Genomic DNA, 25538 nt, shown 5'->3' on the forward strand with positions numbered 1-25538 from the left:
TTATGAAGGTATAAATGTTCCAAACCCTTCAGCTTCTTGAGATACGAAAATCCTGTTTGCTTATGCGATAACAATTACTTAGATCCAATTCTAAGAAAAATATGTATGCAATTTACCAGTACCTTTGACAATCTTACATATTATATGTATACATATATACATACCTTTCAAATTTTTACATATCTCTGAAATTTTAAGTACAGCACGATTGCCGACAGATGAGCAATTAATTAATCTTAAGTGCGTTAAACGCGCCGTTTGCCGCAATTATCAGAAAAGTTTACGAAATCACTAACATCAAATTTGCTTCCTGTAAGATCTAATTGTTGCAAATATTTATATCTAGATGTAAAGTAACAAAACATATCATGCATATCTGTGCGAGATACATTTCGCATGTTCAAACGTGTATAGAGTTTATAGTCCTGTGTTACACTATTAAAGCGTTCATCTACATATTTCATGCGGTATAATGTCGTCAAATCTAAGTTATTTTTAAGGCTTCTGGATGGTCACCGCGGCCATATTGGATTCTTACTATCGAGGCGAGGAAAACACCCAATTTTGTTGTGCATGCCATTTTCAAATAAAAAGACATTTCAATAAAACATCACTATAGATCGTTTCAGAACACTTTCGAAATTGACCGAAAACTACCCGTTTTCCTCGACAATAAACAAACAGCCATAAAACGAAGCCTAAACATACGGGAAAAACAGCCGTTTAACGACTATCGAAAGGAGGTGAAAATCTTACTTTTCCGCATGCAAATCTTACTTTTCGGTCAATTTTACGACTTTCACGAATACGTTAAACGTTAGAGCACAAGCACAGAGCGAATAATAAAGAAATAGCATGCACAACAAAATAGGTTGTCAACATGTCACAAAGGACAGAATTCTCCATTGGAGAGAGTTCTTATTTCTGCCGCGACGGTACGTCGCCACCGTCAACGCAGAGTTCTCGGCTGACCATCCAGGAGCCTTAAATATGTTTAGTAGTATTTCATCCTGCAAAAATAAAATATAAAACTTTAATACACGAGATAACATTACAATAAGTATTATTATAAGAAATAAACTTCTTAAAATACATTACAGGAAGCACACACAAACTGCAATGTGATAGCTCCTTGGATTCACCCGAAGAGAGTTTCGAATGACATCTTGATAAAAGAAAACATGAGTATTTCTGTCTAAGAGATTGCACATAACAAAAGGGATTATCTCTCGAGCAGTCCTCACACCGCTGCAAGTAACATCAATTAAAAATTTATTTATTTATATTATTTATATTAATTTATAAACAATAGATTTTTGGCACTGGCAGTAAATATTGGAACGCAGCCTTTGTACAAGAAAATTTCAATTAACAAAAAAAATGTTTGTTTTATATAGAGAATATTATATATCGCTTTGCGTGGAAAATATTGTACAATCCAGAGAACCACGTACTCACCCATCCTCTCGCGGGGGAAGGGCGGTAGCCCCTCTCCCACCTACATGTGTACCGTCTATACACTCATATCAACAAATTACTTCACTTAGAACTAATGTTACTTTATAATACCTAAAAAAAAAATTATGTCTAAGACGTCATATGTCCCGATTTGAGATATGTGTGTCTGGGATATATCATTATTATTAAATAATTAAAATTAAAAAACAGTTTCTTAAAATTTTTCAAAATAGTGAAATATTTCTTTTTAATATCTAATATGAACCATCGCAAGCACGTGCTTTGCATTCTTCTTTTTGAAAAAAAAATTAATTTTAACAATAAATAAACGTGTTATTATTAAATATTTAAATATTAAAAAAAAAAGACAATTTCTTAACATTTATTTTGTAATAGCGAAATGTTTCTTTGTAAACCTGTGATATGTCGCGAGCACGTGTGTGCTCTATGCTCTTCTACCACGTGGATATGTGCACGAGCACCAAAGGAGAAACAAGAAATTGTAAAATTTAGATTGCTCACGTTCGCTACACTTACGCTTAATTTCTAAGTAACTAAAATTTTTTAAAGAATTTTTAATGTTATTTTATGTATCTTTTATCTCATTTTTTTGATATACGTAATAGCGATCTAACAATAAGTCGAACAAAGGGAATACAGTGAATAAAGAGAATTACCGAAAATTTAACTCAAAACTGAATCAAAAAATTAATCAAAAAAACTAATTTTTATTGATTTTTATACTACTTACTATTTATCAGCGAAGCAGATTCAACGCTTTTTCCTTATAAATAGAAAAATCATGAAAGAAAAGAAATGTTGGAACATGCGGTTGGTGAGCGCACACTTCTGTGTGCAAGGTCTATAACTATATAGTTATTTAATAACTATCCCTGCGTTCGTTTTCTCCCAATTTCTCCCATTGGGAGCATGTACTATACTAAAAATATATAGGGTACGTTACGTAGATTATAGATTTTTAATATAGTATATGTGCCCAGTGGAAGAAAACTAACGCAGGCTATATATTATATATTAGACTGCTAAAGCGTTGCCAACCTGTACGATAATGGTGGGGGCGTACGATAATTTAAAGTCTGGTACGATATACGATCTTGCCTGTACGATAACTACCAATATTATACGATAATTTTTCGAAAATGCAAAACGCATATATAAATATAGACCAAACATTCTCTCTAAAACGTGAAACCGGTAGATGGATACGTCACGTATTTAGTTACCGATCGAGGTTGAATTTGGGAACGCAGCTAGCCCTTCCCTGGCGGAAATATTTCTACAAAATTTAAAAAACTATAAAATATAATTGCCAGAATCTATTAAATTCTACATGAATTTAAGAAGTACTACAAAATCCTACATGAAAAGGCTAGAATTGGAACACTTTTGTAAATTTTTGTAGTATTCTACAAATAAGCAGAAGGCGGCGGTGTGGTCTAGTGGTAGAGCGCCAGACTCGTAATCTGAGGAACCAGGTTCGAGTCCACTAGAGCCATGAATCATGGAAAAGTTTTTTTCCGAAAAAACCGCGCCCCTCCGTGCAAGATGCGGAGAAAACTGGGCTCCGTCTTTCGGAAGAGACGTTAAACTGTTGGTCCCTTTGACTATATAACCATGGACTGCTAGTTGGCTGTTTTTGATGTAAAGAACATCAAGCGCGCCCCCATCGCACAAGTGGCGACTCCCGGTACTTCAATGAACTGTGAGCTCTCTCTCAGTCTGCTCCAGTAGCTCACGTGTGACAGCCAGTGACAGCTAGACTTGCGTTATCGGGTTTCGTATTCTCGTATAACAATGGTTGTTTATTGTTTTATTGACGGTTGCAAATCAACCAAATATAAAAAAGTAAAAGAAGACAGCAAGATTTTTTTAACATTTTTTGGGTAAGTTATTGTAGTTTATCGTAGTCTAATCTAAAATATGTGTCATATTTTAAAAGAGTATTTTGTATTTGAAAAAGTAAGTGTTAAAATTACTTGTATTAGACATATAAAATGTTTCTTTAAATTTAAATGTTATGACATAAAATATATATTAATGAATTAATTTGATTGGTATTACTTACTTACTTATACTTACTTATGCACTTACCTTTGATGGACTTCCAGCAAACATCTCTATGTGCAAACAATTAGAAGCAGACGTCTTTAATAACAAAGCCTTCTTTAAACATCCAACAGAAGGAGACGATATTTTAATATTTCTAGATGCTGCGCATATGCTAAAATTAATAAGAAATGCATTTGGATCAAAGCGCATATTGTATGATGCATACAATAATGAAATTAATTATAAATTTATTGAGAGGTTAGTACAATTGCAGAATGCAGGGTGTTTTCATTTAGCGAATAAAATTAACAACAAACATTTACAGTGGAGGAAAAATAAAATGAATGTTAAACTAGCTGCTCAAATGCTCAGTGAAAGTTGTGCAATAGCATTAGAGCAACTGCTACATGATAAACACCCTGACTTTCTAGGCTGCGCTGCAACTGCCAAATTTTGCCGAATGTGTAATAATGTATTCGATTGTCTAAATTCGAGAAGTAAATTTTCGAATTATTTTAAAAAACCATTGAGTGTAAGTACCGCCGCAAAAATTTTAGATTTTTTTGAAGAAGCCATAGACTATTTTTCAAACTTAAAGTTAGAAATAAATGGACCTTTAATAACGACAACAAAAGTAAAAACTGGGTTCCTTGGGTTCATAGTAAACATGAACAATTTAAAAAAAATGTTTCATGAGTATGTAAAGACTGGTTACTTAAAATACATACTGTCATACAAGTTATCTCAAGACCATCTAGAGATTTTTTTCTCGTCTATACGATCTATGGGAGGCTACAACAATAATCCCAATTGCATGCAATTTCTATCGGCATACAACTACACCATAACGAAGTTAAAGCATCAGCACAGGCAAATTGTATTGCGCTCGACAATACGAGTATTTTAACGGTGTCATCGTCGGCAAAGAAGTTATGTACGACATATGAAGCTTTGGACATTGTGGAAGACGATCGTAATGTAGTCGTGGATGATATTCCTCTTGAAAAGATTTCTTACAGTTTACACCACGCTGTATCATACATTGCAGGCTTTGTTGAGTTAAAAATTTTAAAAAAGTTGAAATGTTGTACATGTTTCCAGCTTTTAAATGAATGTGATGAATTTAACTCCGAATTCATTAACAAAAAGAGCTTCGGCTTTTTAAGATATCCCAGAATTGACACATATAAAATAGTTACAGTTTGCGACAAAATTTTTAATTTGTTTAAATTAGAAGATAAATTAAAAATGAGGAATATTATTCCTAAAATGGTAGGTATACGATACTTTCCAAAATTTACATTGTGATAATTTATTTTTAAATTTTAACGAGCATATTAAGGATTTAGATATATTAGAAAACCATAAATATATTTTAATCAAACTAATAATGTTTTATTTCGAAATTAAATTGTTTTACGAAGGTAAAGTAATTACCATTAGCGAGCAAAAAAACTTAATAAGACGTAATTTAACAAAAGCCGTCATTTTCAGCGGGCAATAATCTTTGCCAATATTATTACCTTTGACTATATAACCATTGGTTATAATATTATATATAAATTATGTAGTTTCATACATACTACACATGAGATCCGTTGCTATAATTTTTATTTTTTCTCAAGCTGTCAACCTAATCGCTATTCTCAGTAAGTAGAATATATATATAATCCGATATTTTTTTTAAACAGTAATATCATCTCCTGATGACGCGTGACTCCGTGACTGCTTAAGAGGTGAACTTTCTTTAAAAAAGAAAAGTTAAGGATTAAAGATCCGCATGAATTCTCTCTAAATTTTTTGGAGTGAAATTTTCACTCTAAACATGGAGTTACTGACCAGTTCACTCAAAAAGAGTGAATATTCGCTCCAATAGAGTGAATTTATTCACTCTAAGGTAAAAAGAGTTGAGTTTCACTCTGATTTTTAAAGTGAAGTCGTTAGAGTGAAGTTGTCACTCCAATTTTTACTCCAACTTGAAGTGAAATCGCCTTCCCGCTTCCCGCTTCGAGTGAAATCATCACTCCAAACTTCACTCCAACTTGAAGTGAAATCGTCTTCCCGCTTCCCGCTTTCCGCGTGTTCAATTGTTCCCGTGTAGAAATTTGTTAGGGATAGCCTTACATAACATAAGGTCCCGATTATTTACGAATATATTTACGAACACAAAATTTTATAATGATCCGGCACTGGTTTCTGACATTCACCCGACATTAAGAAATATTATATCATATATCTAATTCAAAATTTTATTACTCTTTTTAAACTGAATTTGTTTCTTAAGATGATTTTTGAAAAATTATATATTTGCGCTGGTTGTGATATATGTAGACTATATATAACGCTTACATCAAATTAAGAAGTAGTCTACCACGTAAGGCAGTTGGCTCACGATGCAGAGGTCCCGAGTTCGAATCCCACCAAGGTAAGTGTGTTTTTCAAATACGAGAAAATATTTATAATTATAGACTGCATCTTAAGAAACAAATTTAGTTAAAAAATAGTAATAAAATTTCGAAATAAATAATTTTTTTTATGTCGGGTGAATAATTATTCAGTGAAACATGTCACTCTTTCCAGAGTTGAACAATCACTCCAAGTAAAAAGTGAATAAGCACTCTTTCGCAAAGTGAAAATTCGCTCTATTTAGACTGGCAGTATTTTCATTATTCGTAAGAGTGGGATCTCACTCTTTTGGAGTGAGATTCCACTCCAAGAAATTTAGAGAGTTAATAATACGTTTTTAACAGATTACTACGTTTGAAAAATTCAAAAGATTACTAATCCCTCACGTGTTTATGGCCGTATAGGCGAAGTAGGTACTGCCTGGGCCATTATATATATAAGGTTGAAAGATTGATTGATATCATCTCGCAATAAATATATCTTACATATATTTTATATCATATTAATGATCTTTCTTCTTCTAATATTGAGAAAACTGTTTAAATATCTGTATCGATTATATATTATTGTCTACAACAATGATATTTTTTATATACTTGGCGCGAGACACTATATTGTGTCTTTTGATATTTTTATATATATCTTATATAGTTTATTTGATAATAAAATATATCGTTTAACATTCTGTATTTATTTTGTTCTTAATTTAATCACTTCTAATTTTATAATGGGAATATATTAACAGGACTACCTGCGTGTAAGTATTATATATACATTGTATATGTATATATACATATATAAAACTAATTTAGTCTTTATTTGTATTAATTTTTTAAATACATATTCTAGCAATCTGCTAAAAGTTGATAAAACAGCGATGAACGACTTATTCTGTCTCTCTCTTTCCTCATCTTTTACCATCAGGATCTTACTTAATGTTTCGATTTTCTGCCACCTAGACGATGAGGGCGCGTTTTATGTCTTTTACACATCGAAGCATTGTGAGGATAGATAACTGGCAGTCCATGGTTATATAGTCAAAGGTTGGTCCAAAGGAGGAAACAGTAGGGTAGTGGATGAATTGGAGGTTAGGGTTGGGTACGTCCCTTCAAAACGCCCTTTAAGGCCCCTTGGGGTATATAAAGTAAAATTCTTTATCTTTTTTTTTTTTACAAGTAAGCAGATGTTTTAATTTTTTAAGATTTTGTTTCTTTTTAAATTTTTAATTTTTTATAAATTGTAGTTTTTCATAAAATACTACTTGCAATAATTTCTTGATTTGAGAACATTGTAATTTGTGGTACTATTTCGTAGATATTTCTACAAAAAAATAACCATTTCTACAAAAAATTAAATATTTTAACAAAAATGTACAAATTTCTATTTCTAGTTAAATTTTGTAGTTATTCATAGAAATTTTGTCCGCCAGGATTGGGGACCTATTACGTATCTTTTCACGAGGTGAAAATGTGAAAAGTGAGAGAATTCACTAAAGTATCTACGATTTCATTGGTTGAAATCTAGTAAATCTATTCACTTTTCGTATATTTTTATCTCGTGAAAAGATACGTAATAGGCCCCCTGATTGATGCCAGCCAATCACAGCCATCAGAGGGCGTTGTCACGTGACTTGTTGGCGCCTGTCTTGAGACTCTTTAGGTTATCAATGTTATCACATTCTCGTTCGACGTTCACCATTGCTCGCGTTTTCAATTTACGAAAAAGGTTAATTCGTTTTTTATTTAATCGTTCAAAATGGAATTAGATTCAAATATTGATTCTCCAAGCAAACCAAAAAGGTTTTATGGCACACCTGAAAAAAAGAAAAAAATACGTGGTGATTCTAATAAAATAGTGTCTCATAGAAAACAAGTATTTAGAAATAAGTGGAAAAACAACCCTATAAAAATTGGCTCGGGGCAGTTAACGAAGACAAATACAAAGCTAAATGTATATTGTGTAATATAGTATTTTTTTGGCTGAATTGAGTGTTGTCAAACGACATAATGAAAGTAAAGGACATATTGAAAACATTAATTTAATTGGTTACAATAAACAGCCAAAAATTTTAGATTTTAGCGAGAGGTTAACATCAAACCGACATTTGAAAAAGAAATAAAAAGAGCTGAAATCAACCTTGTGGGCTATCTTGTGTCCCATAATCATTCATTTAATTCTGCTGATGATCTCGCTGTAACATGTAAAAAGAGTTTTCAAGATTCAGAAATTGCAAAGAAGATCTCTCTAGGAAGGACCAAAGCAACAGCTATTACTAAGAATGTGATCAGCACTTGTCATGAAAATGAGATTGTCATCTTCCTCAAGAACCAAAAATTCAGTTTAATTTATATCGACGAGTCCACAGATATTGGGAATATTAAATCACTATGCGTTTGTATTCGCTTTGTGGATCCTGTCAACCCTGGAATTAACACTATTTTGGGATTTGTTAGAAGTAAGAATAATACTTATTTTACTTAAGCTGCTTTTGCTGTTTTACTTTACATATTATTTGAATTTAAAAGATTAGAAAGTAATAACTTTAAGTAGGCACATCACCTTATAAATTAGTGTTAATAGCTAAAATATATGAAATAAATAATAGTATATATTTCTAAAATATTTAAAGTAGTAAAATACAATCAACTTTTTTATGTATGTATATAAAAATATTCCTAAATGTATATTTTTATGTGCTCTCTTTTTAAATTCAGATTTATTCACCTCAAGATGCTGATGCAGCTGCCGAAGGAGCAACAGCAGACAGGTTATTTACGAGAATTAAAAATTTGTTTGAGAAATTTGGAGTGCCCATGGAGAACTTGATAGGATTTGCCAGTGACGGTTGTAACGTAATGTTTGGAAAAAATAACTCGGTTGCTCAAAAGTTACAAGAAGCGTGTCCAAATATTATCACAGTAAAATGTATTTGCCATTCGATCCATATTTGTGCATCGGAGGCCTGCAAAAAACTTCCTCGAAGATGTGAGGATTTAGCCCGAGATATTTACTCATTTTGTAAAAACAGTTCAAAGAGACACAGGCACAGCTTGCACAATTTCAAGTTTTTTTCAATGTAGAAATTCATAAAATTTTGAAACCGTCACAGACACGATGGTTGTCAGTTTTATAAGTTGTAAAAAGAATATTAGAACAGTGGGAACCGCTTAAACTTTTTTTCAGTTATTTTTTCAGTTACAGTGCCAGACTAGAGTCAAGCTCAACAGGGTCTTCTTTCCCCGCTAATTTTTCCAAGCCCGTTCCCTTGGCAGTGGTTTCGCTAGATAGTAGATAGGGACAGTGGGAATCTCGTTAATTCAGACTTTTTGAAGAACGACTTATGTCTGGTAAAAACATACACGTTGCTGTGAATGATATTTTTGTGAAAATGACTTTTTATTTCTTCGAGTGGGCTCTTTCCAAATTTGTGCATTTAAATCAATATTTTCAAGGAGATGAAGTTTTGATTACAAGTATTCATGAAAAAAATGTGTGCCACTTTTAAAGATTTATTATGTTGCTACATGGAGACTGAGTTTGTTAATAAAAAGAACATTTAGGAAATTAATCCTGAAGATACCCCAGCAAATTTATAAAAATTGAAAATATTTACTCAGGTGTAAAAATTCTGCAAGCTTTAAACAGCGATCAATTAAAAACCTGTAGTGTCGAAAAGATTATAGCTTTTAAAACAAATTGCCGCAATTTTATTATCACTGGCTGTAAAGAAATTTTGAAAAGATATGATTATTCCAATCCAATTTTACCAAAATTGATGTGGCTAAATCCAAAGGAGGCTTTATCATCAAATGTTTCAAGATCACTCTGTGCCACCAACCATTAATGTGCTTACTTCCTAGAATAATAAAAGATGAACAAATTCAAATTATTGATGATCAATGGCAAAAAATGCCTCTCACAAAATTCCCGGATAATTTTAAAGAATTGCCTCCCGACAAGTTTTGGCTGTCTATAAAAGAATCTAAAGACCACTGTGGCTGCAACGAATTTGACGAGCTTTGTGATTTTGCTATTAACGTTTTGCTATTGCCTAGCTCATTCAAGCGCGGCTTATGAACGCGTTTTTTCGAAAATAAATGCCATTAAAACTAAAAGTAGAAATAGATTGTTACTGTCAACAACAAAATATTTAATTCTGGCTTCACAGTGTGCGAGTAGAGTGGGTGGTTGCGAAAAATTTGATGCTACCGAAGAAATGTTACAATGTACGAGAAAAAGTACTATGTACCCTGACAAGGCAGTATCGAAACCAAGTACATCCGCGAAGCCAACTATAATAAATCAATTATATAATGAAGATTTGTATGAAATGTTGGCAAAAAGGAATTGAATCGATATGAATCTAGTGACTAGTACGAAAAAACGTGCTGCATTTTTTTATTCGAGCTTTCTATTTGAGTTTTGCATCCAAATTTAGTGTGTCCACGATCCAAGTTTCAGTAACTTTCCCTCAGTCCGAGAACCAAGTTCTAGCATCATGAACACAGGCCTTTAGAAAGGGATAATACGGATTACATATTCTATTATAAAATGCGATTCTCGTAGATAGGCAGATAGGTACAGATCTAATAAATAAGATTTTCGAAAATAGAAGTAATTATATATAGAAACTTTTTAATAAACGCGTTTTGCATTGATCCTTTATTGAAATCTATTTCTGTTTGAATAGAATCGCAGGTATATTCGCTCATCTATTTGCGCCGGCAACACTATTATTTTAAAGCGATTTACGACAGCGTGAAACGCTTTACAGCTGGTTGATCAAACTCATAAAGCCATACGCGCGCCGTCGATGTGTAACGTACAATCATTATCGTGTTTCTATTGATGTTTCTCCCGCGGAGTGTATTCTTGTCAATGTCATTACGTGCGGGTCAAGGCCGATTTGTTAGACGCACTCGCAATTAGTCGTACTTTTAGAATATACGTGATATCAGTATACACTCGTACGTTGCGATAACGAGTCAATAACGAGCACGGAAGATCGGAACTGAACTGAAACAAATTCTATCACGTGAATGAATCTGGTTGTGCAATTTACTAATTGAAATCGACAGCGTGCATATACGCGGAAAGCGCATATTCGACTTTATATTAAGTATCATCGTTTATGTAATTTATTCATCTATCATAAATTATAATGTGCATTGCGTCGTATAATATATTATGTTTGTTATATATTTACTTGACACGTGCTACATCGCTTTGCTTTATCATGCGAGTTTCGATATGTTTTTTTGTTACAGAAGATGTGAATATTAAACAATTTGAATTTGTGCGTTGAATTGAATTTCATACACATAGAATATTTTTAATCTCGTTTCGTGGAATCTGTACTTTTAATAGGACGTTTATATATATATATATATATATATAAACGTATATAAGTATAGTATATATATATATATATATATATATATATATATATAAACGTCCTTTATAAAAAATTATATTATAAAACCTATATATATATATATATAGGTACTTATATATAAGTTTTATAATAGAATTTTTTATAAAATTCTATCCTAAAAACTTTTCTTGCAAAAAGCTTTTGTTAAAGTAAATGTGCTATATGCAGTAAAAAATATAACTTTATAAAAGTTATAAGTTCTTGCTTGTCCTTTCAACTGTGAATTTTTCATAAATTTTAAGTCAATATTTTGAAAGAAAATTTTATAAATTGCTATTCACAGTTTTCTAATATTTAACATTGAATATGTATGTAACTAAATTTTAAATAAAATGTACTAAAATAAAAGGTATTTAAAATTAGATCGACAGAAAATATATTTAGTTATTTGTATTTGTAATATTTAATTCTTATAAATGAATTTAATTGCTTACAAATTTCCTTAAACTCATACTAATTCATTTAATTTTTACAAAGCTGTCATTCGTTTTCAAAGCTTAGATGGAAAATATGTCAAAATCCGATCGAGTCTTTTCGTTTTTGAGATGCTCTTAAAATCGCACGGTGCATCCGATTATGCATCGACTGAAAACAACTCGCTCGATCCGCGCACGCAACGTGTCGCGTGCTCGCGTCTGTACACTCATACAGACGTACATGGATTTCCGCCATAGGCGGAGGAATGAACTTTCTCGTGCATAACTTATGCAAATTTAGTCGACCATTGTGTACGGTTGCTTAATGTATTTACGAATACTAATATTTTGTAGAGCTTTGTTCAAAACGATGTCTCCTAAGGCGCCTCTCCACGCTCCACAATTTTCTTTACGAGGCGCAAAACGAAGAATATATAAGTACTTCATATTACATACGTCACGCTACTTAGAGATATATAATTTGTTTTAATTAAATGTTAGAGTAAAAAAAACAGAATCATTTTTTACTGTATTTTTTACTGTATTTCGAAGAGAATTGAAACTTACTTGAAAGAAAATTGAAACATCAATCGTAATATCTTTTGAAATTCCAAGAAAACGTATTATTGCGTAAACTTTAGACTTTATAAATCATATCACATTTCAAAAGATAAAATTCTATTTATAATTTTATATGTTGTGAATTTTTTGATATTACTATAACGAGTGTTTTAATATATATTTTATCTAGGTATTCTATATCTTCAAATTTTTTCGTATTTAAGTATGTACATGGCACAAAATGAAATTATAAATAAAATTCTATTCTAAATTTTGACGCAAATTGTAGATTATCTAAAATCTAAATCATTTTATGTTTGCTGTATATCTTGATACCTATATGTGTGTATTTTAATATATTATAAATTTTATATGTGTCTGTATTCTAATTCTTTAAATGTTTTCGATGTTACATGAAACATAAAATTCTAATTCTCTGAATTCTCTGAATCTCGGGTTATAAATCGTCTAAAGTCTATATAAATCGTCTATAAAAATTTATAGAGAATCATCTATTTTCAAGAAGCACAATCTCCTCTATACGAAACGTTTATGAATTTTACCTTAAAAAAAAAACTATATAATCGGAATAAAGATCGAAAAAGTTTTATAACTCTTTTAAAACTACAAAGCTCAGCTTTGTAGTTCCCGTCTAAATATCCGCATGAGAGGTGCGTGGGTTGCACGTGCAGCGGGGTCGTCGTGGCGCCTCGAGATACACGTAATCGAGATCCAGACGAAGCGCGAAGTCGAGGCCGTTAGGTTGAAATTGTTGCGTGGGCCGCGCAACAATCGAACTCGACGGAAAATACTGAGTATCGCAGGTTTCGCGTGAAATCAATGCGCTTTGTGCGTACCATCGACACGCGTCCGGACTTCACGAGGACAGAAGTTTCGCGGAGGTTCCGTGGTGTAGCGGTTATCACGTCTGCTTTACACGCAGAAGGTCGTCAGTTCGATCCCGGCCGGAGCCATTTTTTTCTTGCCGCACTTGTGAACACACGAACAATCCTAGAAATCCTAAGTAATCGTACTTTATGATAACACTATTCAACAAAAAAAAATACTTTTTTTAGCACAAGAACGAAAACAATCGTTTCTTACAAATTTTTTGATGCGGTATGCGATTCTTTTTCTCAAATTGCTCTTTATGTCACAATTTTGAGAAATTTGCAGTTAAAGTTGCAAAAAAAGGGTATTGTATTTTGTCATATTTATATAACTACGATATGTGAAGTGTTGGAGAAATTTTATTGCAATCAAAATTAAGTATGTTGTTAGATTATGTTAATACGCGGTAGTATTCATACAATCCACGATCACTCTGCGGTGAACTCTATGTGGTGAACTCCATGCGTTGGCATAGGGCGCTGACATCTGGTGTTCCTTGACACGGGCTACTTACTCGCGCCATTTTCTATCCTTTCAAGTTCGCGGGTTTCCTGCCTGTACACATATTGCTTATTCATTGTCTAATAAACATTTTTAGTGCGATTTGCCGTGTTCTTCAACTAATCTATCCTTTTACAATAATTCTAATAGGTTATGGGCCCAGGTGCACTGTGATAGTTAAAATAATAAAATTTCCAGTTACGACAAAAGTTAACCTGTTCAATCATGAACACCGCGAGCGTGACACGAATCCAATGTTTCGGAAAGAGCAACCATGATATATGGAAACTTCATATGGAAGCTCTCCTTGTCAAGAACGACGCCTGGGCGTACGTGAACGGCGAATTTGCGAAACCCGAAGTTGTGGCCGGTGACGCCGCGTCGAAAGCCGCGCAAAAAGTGTGGGGCGATGCTAAGGCGAAATTCGATATCATTTTGATGATCGGCAGTTTCGAGCTGAAGCAGATTAAAGGCTACGCTACTACGCATGATGTTGGTTAAAACTAGAGGGAACATACCTGTAGCAGCAGTGGTTCCCTGTAAAGGGGTCAGGAGAAATAATAATATTAAACTCTCGATTACCGTGTCACTCTCTCTAGGCGTGCCCATCTGTCTCTATATTCTACACTCTCCATGTACTACTTACACTCTTATACACTACAATTCCTTTCTTATTTTTATTTGAAAATAAAGTAATTTGAATGTTTATTGCGCTAAAAGATACTTCTTTGGCGATTGTATTAACTATACGCAATTTGACTTAGTTTAATGCCTGTATTATTTTGATTAAATATTCTCAATCCTAAATTAACCATTTATATATATTCTGTCTCTATTTCTTTTTTGCTTGTCTCCAATCTCCAACTTCTTAAATTACGCCTTCTTCTTCTGTGGATTTTGCACCATTCTCTTTATCCATTTCCTTATATATCTTCCATTCCCCTTCAATTTTCTTGAGATGTACGACATTCCTCCTGTATTCTTGTCCTGTCTCATTATTCCTTACTTTGTATTCGTTTTCTTTTTTTCCAATAACAGTATGCGGTGTTGGATTAAAATTTGGAGTAAGTATGTTTCCTTTTATCCGTTTTCCGTATAGACCTTGTCTCCTTCTGAAATTGTACTTTCCGACGCCTTCCTCTTCGATCACTATAACGTTTCCTTTTTTTTTTTTTTGTATTTTGTCTCTATCTCTTACTTCTGGATCTTTATCCTGATTTTCTATGTCTACAATTGATGGAACTTTGTCTGTAAATTGTCTTCTGAAAAATAATTCAGAAGGTGATTTACCAGTGACAGAGTGTAGAGTGCTGTTATACATCATGAGGTAAGTATAAAGTTCTTGTTTCCAATCCTTTTTTTCTATCTGACTAATTTTAAGCCTTTTTGAGATGTCCCTATTTTGACGCTCAACCTCTCCATTTTGCTGTGGCCAATATGGTATAGTGTTGTAAAGAATAATTCCACATTCCTTTCAGAAATTAGTGAATTCTTCGCTTACAAATTGTCTTCTATTATCTGCTGTCATTGTAACAGGATAACCATTCCTGGAGAAAATTTCTTTTAACATTTTTATTGTTTCGTTGGATGTAATGATTTTTTATGTTTTAATCTCTTTATACCTACTAAAGTAATCTATCATTACTAAAATATAATCTCCGCTAGGTAAATGGCCTGAATAATCAATAGCTACATCTATCCATGCGGTTCCGACGGTAGCACTCAACGTTTCATTGGGTTTGGAGCGTTAGGCATCATTACTAATGTACATGTCGTACCAGGTACCTAAGTCGTCTACAGACAATTCCGAGTCTCGACATCAAACTCGCGAAACTCATGTTCGACCGTTAGACGCCGTGCCGTTGTAAGCGGTGAGATCCCGACGACGGGCAGAGGCGCCGTACGGCAAACCCTTTGCATGCCTTAACTTTCTTTTCAGCGTCGCTATCGATCTTAGGCCACCATACTTTTGTGCGAAGTCTTGCTTTCATTGCTGCTATGCCTGTATGTCCCTCGTGGGCCGAATCAAGAACTTGTTCACGCAATGTACGAGGAATTACTATTCTTGTACCTTTGAGGAGAATACCATCGTGGAATGTTAATTCTGTTTCAAATATGTTATAAATTTCTACCGTCTTCGCCCATTGTCCAGTAAATAATCCTTCTCTTACCCTGCGAATCTCTTCGTCTTCTTCTGAATGTTTCCTAATATCTGTTAGACGTATTGCTACTGGGCAGGAATTTTCAATTATCAGATTAATATAGCTTCCATTATCAAACGGTTCTGTATGAGTGTTCCTACACAATCGTGAAAGAGGATCTGCTATATTCGTTTTCCCTCGCCGATACACTACTTTGTAATTAAATACCTGTAGTCTTAACACTCATCGTTCTATTCTGGCACAAGATTTTGATTTTGGACCAAATATAACTTCCAGAGGTTTGTAGTCGCTGATGAGTTTAAAGTTGTCCTTTCCATAGAGGTATATTGCAAAATGCTCCACTGCCCATACTAGTGCCAAAGCTTCTTTTTCCGTCTGGCAATATCTCTTCTCGCAGTCGGTTAAACTTTTATTTCCATACGCGATTATTCTTGCAAGCCCCTTGAAGTCATTTTGTATAAGAATTGCTCCGAGTCCGACAGGACTAGCGTCAGCTATTACAGTGGTCTCATCTTTTGGATCGTAATATCCTAAGGTTTTTATCTCGCTTAATGCTTCCTTCAGTTTATTAAAAGCAGCGTCTTGCTCCGAATTCCAATAACGTGTGATATCAGCTTGTCTGCTCAATTTTAAACGTAATATCTTCCTCAAAGGTTTTGTTGTTGTTGCTAGATTTGGAATCCATTTACCTACGAAATTTATAAGGCCTAAAAAACTTTGTATCTCTTCAATTGTGTTGGGACGTCTAAATTGCCGTATTACATCAATATATTTTGCTAAAGGCCACATTCCTTGTTCTGATAAGTCGTGGCCTAAAAATTGTATCCTCGTAGTTTTGTACAGGCACTTGTCCTGGTTCAGCAATACATTGTTTTGCTCTAGAATGTTCAAAACGTAAGCCAGCCTTTTGTCATGCTCTTCTTCATTTCTTCCAAATATCACTACATCATCAATAAAGTTTACTGTGGGCGAAACTTCCGAAAACGTCCATGCTCAGATTTAGGTGAAACTTTGTGAATAGGTTCCTTTTAGATAGAAAACACATATACCAAAAGAATTTTTTGCGACTCCAAAGTTTAGCAACTTTCTTAACATTTTTAACTTGCTGCCTCCGCGCATACCTACATTTTCCACGCGAAACAAACCAAAACAGCTCTCAAGTAATGTAAAGTCATACACCATAAATTGATACAAAAAGTACAAATATATTAATTTATTTATATACAAAATAAATAAAAAAATAATATATATATGTATACATATATATATTACATATGTATACATATATGTATACATATACATATATATATATATATATATATATATATATATATATATACACACACACAATATATATGTGTGTGTGTGTGTGTGTGTGTATATATATGCATATATATATGTAGGTCCGGAAGTATGTTCCGGGACTTTTATTTTTTACATCGGTATATTCCGGACATTTGGCAGTTTCCAGGACTGTACATTTCATAAAAAACGTCCCGAAATGCCGTAGGACAATTTTTCCAGGACAGAACTGCCCCTGGGTAAAAAATAAAGTCCGAACTACTTCGGCCTACATATATATATTATACACACACTATATATATATATATATATATATATATAATATATATATATATATATATATACCCGGGAAAAAATATTCATATCTGACAGTATATATTTATATATGAACATGTAAAACTTATATATGTTCATATATGTTCATATATAAATAAGATATGAACAGATATAAGTTTTACATGCCCATATATAGAGCATATATAATCATATATGGTTATCTATTGCCATATATGATCAGATCGTATATTATACATGACACAAGGTCTGATCATATAAGTTCATATATGGTCAGACATATTATTATGTGTAGCAGATATGACACTATACATAATCGTATCTGGCCTTACATGATCGTATATAAAGAATGTTTGGCCATGTATTATCAGATATAATTATATATGGTCATACATAACTATATCGGCACTGTACATGATCATATATGACAAGACGCGATGTATATATGACCAGACTGGGATATAATGCGATATAAAATGTCCGGGAAAAATATTCATATCTGACAGTACATGAACATATATAAATGAGATATGAACAGATATAAGTTTTACATGCCCATGTATAGAGCATATATAATCATATATGGTGATCAGAATCATATATGGCGATAGATAACCATATATGATTATATATGCTTTATACATGGGCATGTAAAACTTATATCTGTTCATATCTCATTTATATATGTTCATGTACTGTCAGATATGAATATTTTTCCCGGACATTTTATATCGCATTATATCCCAGTCTGATCATATATACATCGCGTCTTGTCATATATGATCATGTACAGTGCCGATATAGTTATGTATGACCATATATAATTATATCTGATAATACATGGCCAAACATTCTTTATATACGATCATGTAAGGCCAGATACGATTATGTATAGTGTCATATCTGCTACACATAATAATATGTCTGACCATATATGAACTTATATGATCAGATCTTGTGTCATGTATAATATACGATCTGATCATATATGGCAATAGATAACCATATATGATTATATATGCTCTATATATGGGCATGTAAAACTTATATCTGTTCATATCTTATTTATATATGAACATATATGAACATATATAAGTTTTACATGTTCATATATAAATATATACTGTCAGATATGAATATTTTTCCCGGGTATATATATGTGTTTTAAGTCCGACAAAGTCCATATTGGCACGCAGTTTAAAAAACTAAAAAATGTATTTAATAATAATTGATATTGTGAAATATTATTAAGCACCCAGATCCACTTCGACCAAAAACGGCATCTCATTGCTTGTGTTATTTTAAATTTTTCTTTTTTTCTAATTTTGCATAAGACACTTAATCTTTTTTAATTGACATATTAATTTTTATCAAATATTTTTATAAATAATGAAATTTTACCTTCGTGAAAAAAACTGTTATATAATATATATTATAGTTCTTATAAATAAATATATTAATCGTATTATTTTGCAAACATAATATCTTATAATTTAAACTGAAAATCATATATAATCATATATGAACTTATATAGTCATATAAGATTATATATGATCAGATCAGATATTGCATCTCAAAGTATCCGATAGATGGCATTCGATGGGATCTGTTTCTCGTATTTAAAATTTGACCAACAGTGTTATAAGAATGGTATCAAAAGACACGACACTGTCTCGCGCTATGAAGCGGCACAATTTTTGTATGATCAGTTGTATCGTGGAGTCCACTCTTTTATAATAAAGTGGCACACTTAAAAAATAACTTTTGAAAATATATAACAATGTTCTGAAACTTACTTAAATATATATGTCCAGATTGAACTGTGTCAGTTCGTATCTGATCATACCTGATCATATCTGATCAGATATTAACATATACAATAATACCAGATCATATATCCTCAGATCTGGCCAATTTCCATATCTGACCATATATGGCCAATCATATATGATTATATATGATCATATATGAATATTTTTTCCCGGGTATATATATATATGTAGGTCCGGAAGTATGTTCCAGGACTGTCCTGGAAAAAATTCATGTCCTACGGCAATTTTCGGGACAGTTTTTTGAATCTGATTACATATATATGCGTTATATTCCAGGACTGTACATTTCAAAAAACGTAAACAGTCCCGGAACATACCTCTGGACCTACATATATATATATATATATAACCTATGTAGTTTAGTCGACGCGCTTTAAAAGTATTTAAGTGTTTAAAGCGCGTCAACTAACCTACATAGGAGGCTTCGCCCCCCCCCCCCCGTATGCGTGAACTTTTCATGCGTGGAAAGTTAATATGAATTTTTAAATAATATATACTTCAATTGTGTGTGTATAAATAGTACATACGTAAGCGAAGAAAGGGCTACCGTACCTCCCCTGAAAGCAGGGGGAGGTGGGGGTGAACCTCGGTTCGCGTGAAAAGTGTATGCGAGAAGGCAGTAGGTTCCGCCTCCCTGCGGGGGGGCTCCACTATTATTAAACTAGACACATAGTGTGCCTCCAAAGTACATCATGCGTGAGCTTTTCACGCATGGAAAGTTTTAAACTTATGTGGCACTTTGTTTCGCGTGGAAAATGTATACGCAGAAGCAGTAAATTAATATATTTGTACTTTGTGTATGACTTTATGGTTGTTTACATTACTTGAGAGTTGTTTTAGTTTGTTTCGCATGGAAAATGTATGCACGGAGGCAGCAAGTTAAAAATGTTAAAAAAGTTGCTAAACTTTGGAGTCGCAAAAAATCCTTTTGGTATATGTGTTTTCTATCTAAAAGGAACCTATTCACAAAGTTTCACCTAAATCTGAGTATGGACGTTTTCGGAAGTACAGCCCATTAAGCGCTTGTGTCGATATAATCCTTTGCTTGTAATAAAAGTAGTAATATATCTCGATTGTGGCGTGATCTCTACTTGATGAAAAACATTTTTCATATCTAACTTTGAGAAGTATTCGGCCTTCCTAAAACGTGGTGATATTTGATCCATTGTGGGTAACGGATGGTTTTCTCTAATAATAGCCTCGTTTGCTCTTCTCATGTCGATGCAGATCTTAATCTCGCCGTTCTCTTTTAAGATTGGTACCATTAGAGATATCCATTCACTCGGGCCTTCTACTTTTTCAATTATGTCTTGGTTGATGAGTTCTTCAATCTTCTTATTTACCTTTTCCTCCAGTGGAATAGGAATTCTCCTATACGGTTGCGCTACTGGTTTGACACTTTTATCAATGGGAGTATCTACAGAGATATCTTTGAATTTAGGAAACGTTTCGATGGCATTTACTCGTGTTTTCAAATGTAAAACTCCTAGTGTAATTGCGGTGTTTTTTCCCAATAGATTTTTTGTGCCTCCTTGTATCACGTAAATGTGGCCTGTGTTTTCTCCCATTCTATCGCAATGTTCGCTTGGAATAATCCACTAACGCTCAGAGGTTTCGTACTTCCATAAGCCATGAAGACTTGTTTAGGACTTTTTTCTTGATTTGACACCACGATCTTTCTTTTCTTCAGCTCCTCCCATGTACTAGCCGTAAGGAGATTACATTTGCTGCCCGAGTCAATTAACATCTCTGTGTGAACTCCTCCAATAATGCAGTCAATCATTGTATCGTCGTCGATGTGAAAAACGTAATCGACCTCTTTACTTTTGTCTTTTTCACTTTTGTCATCTTTCCTACTCTTTGATTTTGGATCCTTGTTTTCTGAGTCCTTCTGCTGCCATTTCCTTTTCCTCGTCCTACAGTGTTCTCTGAAGTGCCCCACGTATCCACACTTCATACATTTTCTATCCCGAACTGGACATTTTTTATCCTCGGATGTATGTTTTCCGCTTCCGCATCGAGACCAAATACTTTTTTGTATCTTCTTTGCCTCTAATTTGTTAACTTCCGTTAGTGTAGCTTTGCCTGTAAACTCTTCGAGTTGCCTATTTACCGTTTCGAGGATGTTTGCTTCCCTGATAATCTCTTCTAGAGAAAAAGAATCTCCTGTTGTTAAGATTTTCTTCCTTAACTTTGATAGAGTGCACTTTTCTGCTATCTGATCTATTAGGTGCTCTTTTAAATTTTTAAACCCGCATTTTGCTGCTTGATTTCTCAGTCTTAAAATAAATTTGTCAAATTTTTCCTGCGGTTCCTGCTTTATAAGCCTAAACACGTGTCTTTCGAAAACCCTGCTACTCCGCGCAAGGAAATATTCATCTAATTTTAAGACAGTGTTCTTATACACGTCTGTTGTCTTGTCTGGATCCGATTCGGTGTTAATCCCCGGTAGATTATAATATATTTCCTGTAGAGCCAATCCTCCACAGTGTAAAAGCGTGGCTCTTTGCTTTGTAGGATCGCTGATATTCGATGCTTGAAGGAACAATTCAAATGCTCGTTTCCATTTTACCCAGCGAACGCCGACCGAATTTGGATCCTCTGTGCAGTCAAAATTTTCCAAGACTGGGATTGACGCCATTCCTCCGTGTCTGTAATTTTAAAATAGAATGACCATCTGCTAGGTTAGGTTTACTACCGTTTTTTTAAATATTTTATTGCATAATTACGTAGTATTTGCTATTAAAACAAATTTCCCCGTCGTAGCTCTAATGTTAACTACCGATTTACATTGCGTGGTGCTCGGGGGGGTATTAATCGCTCCCCGGATTCGCGATTGGCCTGTATTAGGGTGGTTCGAAGGACCAGAGGGACCAATCCCCTCACGATTTCGATTAGGCGAATAAAGCGAGATAGCAAACGAAAAGCGAGTCACCGTTTTGTTGCCCGATGTTCTCGTGGTGGCCTCGTGGCTTCCGGTCCTCCCTGTGGTGCTGGAGAGCGGAAGGCGTGCAGCAGGCTAGGATGTGCAGGCACTCAAGTGCCGCAGCAGGCAGGCAGACAAAACGTGCAATACGGGCAAGCAGGCGGTATAGCAGGCACATGTGCAAGAGGCAAGCAAGCAAGGCCCGAGATTACTGAGACGACTTGTCGTGCTCCAAATGTGCGGTTCACTCGATCAACTCCGAACGGTGAGTGTCCAAAAATGTGTGTTGTCGAGTCCACGTTCGAACAGCGAATAATAATTCTCACGGTACTCCTCGGCTCACGCACCTGCGAATTGCGGCCGGAGCGAGTACTCATAGTTCCAAATAATTGCGGGCCACCCGTGGGCAGGCAGCACGAGTCGGGTGAGTCGCGCGAATATTGACACCTGTCGCGGTCCGCCAACGTTTCGCGCGAGTCCCAAATCACGATATCGCAATTACCGACGGTAACTCTAACGATCAGGAGCTTAATGACTAATATACAATGAATATACGCGAATCAACAACCATATCAATATTATATACATGAGACAAACCACTATATTACAATTATATGCAAACGAGCGCCAACCACGTGGCCCTTTGGCTTTACAGATTTGCGTTATTTCGCTTTACAGATTTGTACTACGTGGCCCTAATACCGATTACAGATTTGTACTGCATGGCCCTTTGGCGTCATTTCGCCTTACAAATTTATACTGCATGGCCTTAATACCGATTTCAGATTTATACTGCATGGCCCTTTGGCGTCATTGCGCCTTACAGATTTATACTGCATAGCCCTATGGTATTTACTGCGATGCACAGACTTAGTTTCAATTACTCAAAACCAGTCATTTTGTTATTATCAATGCGTGGCCTTTATTCGTATTCGCAAAAGCCTTATAACATGACCAGCGGTTTCATGTTTTCCTTCTTTATAGATGGCTTAACCTGTTTTAGGTTATAACTTACCGTTTCCTGCTTTGCTTTCTAGCCTAGCCTCTATTACGCCCTCAATGGGTTTGTTAATTACTATCGATTCGATTCGTCTTTCACCTCGTCGCCAATTGTAGCAGCCAGTGGTTCCCTGTAAAGGGGTCAGGAGAAATAATAATATTAAACTCTCGATTATCGTGTCACTCTCTAGGCGCGCCCATCTGTCTCTATATTCTACACTCTCCATGTACTACTTACACTCTTATACACTATACCAATCACGGGAACCCGCCAGAAAAGCTACGCGTTGTTACTAAAGCAACTAATGTTTCATCGAATTGAGGAAGGCGACGTTCGTGAACACATAAGTAAGTTTTGCGATACAGTCGACAAGATGCAAGACATGCAAGTCGACATATGTACAACATTCCGATGTACTGGCAACGATGCTTTTCTATATAATCTGCCGGCGAGTTTCGATAATTTCAGGTGCGCAATTGAAGCTCGTGACGAATTGCCCGCACCCAACACCCTGCATGTTAAGATTGTTGCTAATATTGTGGAAAACGAGACGCAAAAGACAAACCGCGAAATCATAGACACATAATATACCCTAGATCATAGACTAGGAAGCAATAGACGGAACGTAAACTGCTGAACAAGGGAGGATAGGATGACGCGAGAGGGGAAATCACTACTTAACTCGACAAACTTTGGTTGGACTCGGAAACATTCAGACGCTCGACAGTACACGAACGTGGTTGTTGCTTAAAACATATATACCTGGCTTTGCTTTATATCACTTGCAATTTTCTCTTCGTGAAATAAACGCAAAGGACTATGCCCAGTTTCATATGAAAAATTGGGCCCCCGGTGAACAGCAATCAGACATGGCTAAAATTGTATGGCATCAAAAGAGGATTGAAAAGTTCCATGGGCACAACTTTATAACGAGTTTTCTGAGTGCTGTCCAAAGTTCGCTATTATGACCATGTACCACTGGTCTGGTCCGATTTCTCTGCGTCCAAGCCTTCCCGCGATGACGGCGATAACAGATTATACCAAAGACATTGAAATAATAAGCAATTTTTGGCGTGACTCTGGTGTTACGTCCTGCGGACTCCACGATATCCCTTTTTCGCGGGAATTCTTATGCACCTAAGATAGCCCTAAGATTAGGATAAACAAGCCGAGTACGGACGGTTATCGATCGGGGTGAGGTTAGATCTCGCATTCCTTTTTTTATGATCGAACTACCTATTTGCTTGCGCAACTAAAAGCAACCTCTCAGATGACAAATTACTAACAGACGGGGAATATGGTGACCAGATTCTCGTCAACCTCGTCTGGCCCATAACTATAAACCCGGCGACACGACGCGCAGAAAGGAGCCTTAACTCCAGACGGGGGATGATGGAGATCTGTATTATATCGCGCGACTCACTCAAAACTGACCGTGCGATGTTCCGACAAACAGAAACAAAACCTAATACGTGCTTTTAAAAATCTTAAGAGCACGTGGCGGAAGTTTCTGTTTGCAATAAAACTGCACTTAAAATTGAGAAGTATGGATTGTCTGTCAACATAAAAACAGGGTCGCGAGATAAGTAAGGAACCCCAATAAAAGAGAAATCGGCGATAGCCGAAAAACAAATGCGTCACTGGAAAGAACCGATGGGTTACACCTCCAATAAGACAGTGAGGTTTTAAGAAGGGGCTCACCAATGGAAAACCGAAAAAATCGATAATCGTCTCTAGCTTTCTAGGATAGGCGTAAACTCAAAATCTACCCCTTGGGCGAGAAACATCTCGCCCAATAAGAATTCCCTTAAATAATAATTAAAAACATCCCGCCAACCAGAAATCCTTTAAACGAAAACCAGACACATCCCACACGAAATCCACCCCTTTCATCTTTCGAACCTTCCTATTTAAATCGCGACGTCGCAGGACTCGCTCTCAGAGAAGTTTTCTCAGTTTCAGTCTGCATTGCTCGGTATTATAATCTGAATCTCATTCGTTTCGAGTCTCGACTCCACGTTTAGAGTCAGTGCAACAGATCCGACGAACCATCAGTCGCCCCCGACTCACCCACCGACGAGTCCAACGTCCATTTCAGAGAGAATCAACAACCACCAGAAATTCATCAAGTAGTAAGTCCCGTAATTCTCTTGATCCTTTCCTTTTCCGCGTTATCGCCCCCCTTCTTAAACGGTCTATCGATTGTCGGATCCCCGGAAGCTTATTACTTTGGGGTCGGTCGGTGTAGGCATCAGGTTCCCAGCGGTCGTTGGCGTTGTCGTGG

At 35.0% G+C, this 25538-nt stretch overlaps 1 protein-coding gene and 1 non-coding gene across 2 annotated transcripts in view; both read left to right on the plus strand.

The window, feature by feature from the left end:
* Positions 1–419: 419 nt before the first annotated feature.
* Positions 420–25538, plus strand: part of Sprt (PDZ domain-containing protein sprite) — a 183010-nt gene continuing 157891 nt past the window's right edge. The window contains exon 1 of the mRNA XM_071789285.1: positions 420–1254. The gene's annotated coding sequence lies outside the window, so the exon portion shown is untranslated. The remainder of the gene's footprint in view (positions 1255–25538) is intronic.
* Positions 13247–13319, plus strand: Trnav-uac (transfer RNA valine (anticodon UAC)). Its single transcript has one exon. It is a non-coding gene; the product is annotated as a tRNA-Val (tRNA).

The sequence above is a fragment of the Temnothorax longispinosus genome, chromosome 9 (assembly GCF_030848805.1).
Source record: "Temnothorax longispinosus isolate EJ_2023e chromosome 9, Tlon_JGU_v1, whole genome shotgun sequence".
Classification (NCBI taxonomy): domain Eukaryota; kingdom Metazoa; phylum Arthropoda; class Insecta; order Hymenoptera; family Formicidae; genus Temnothorax; species Temnothorax longispinosus.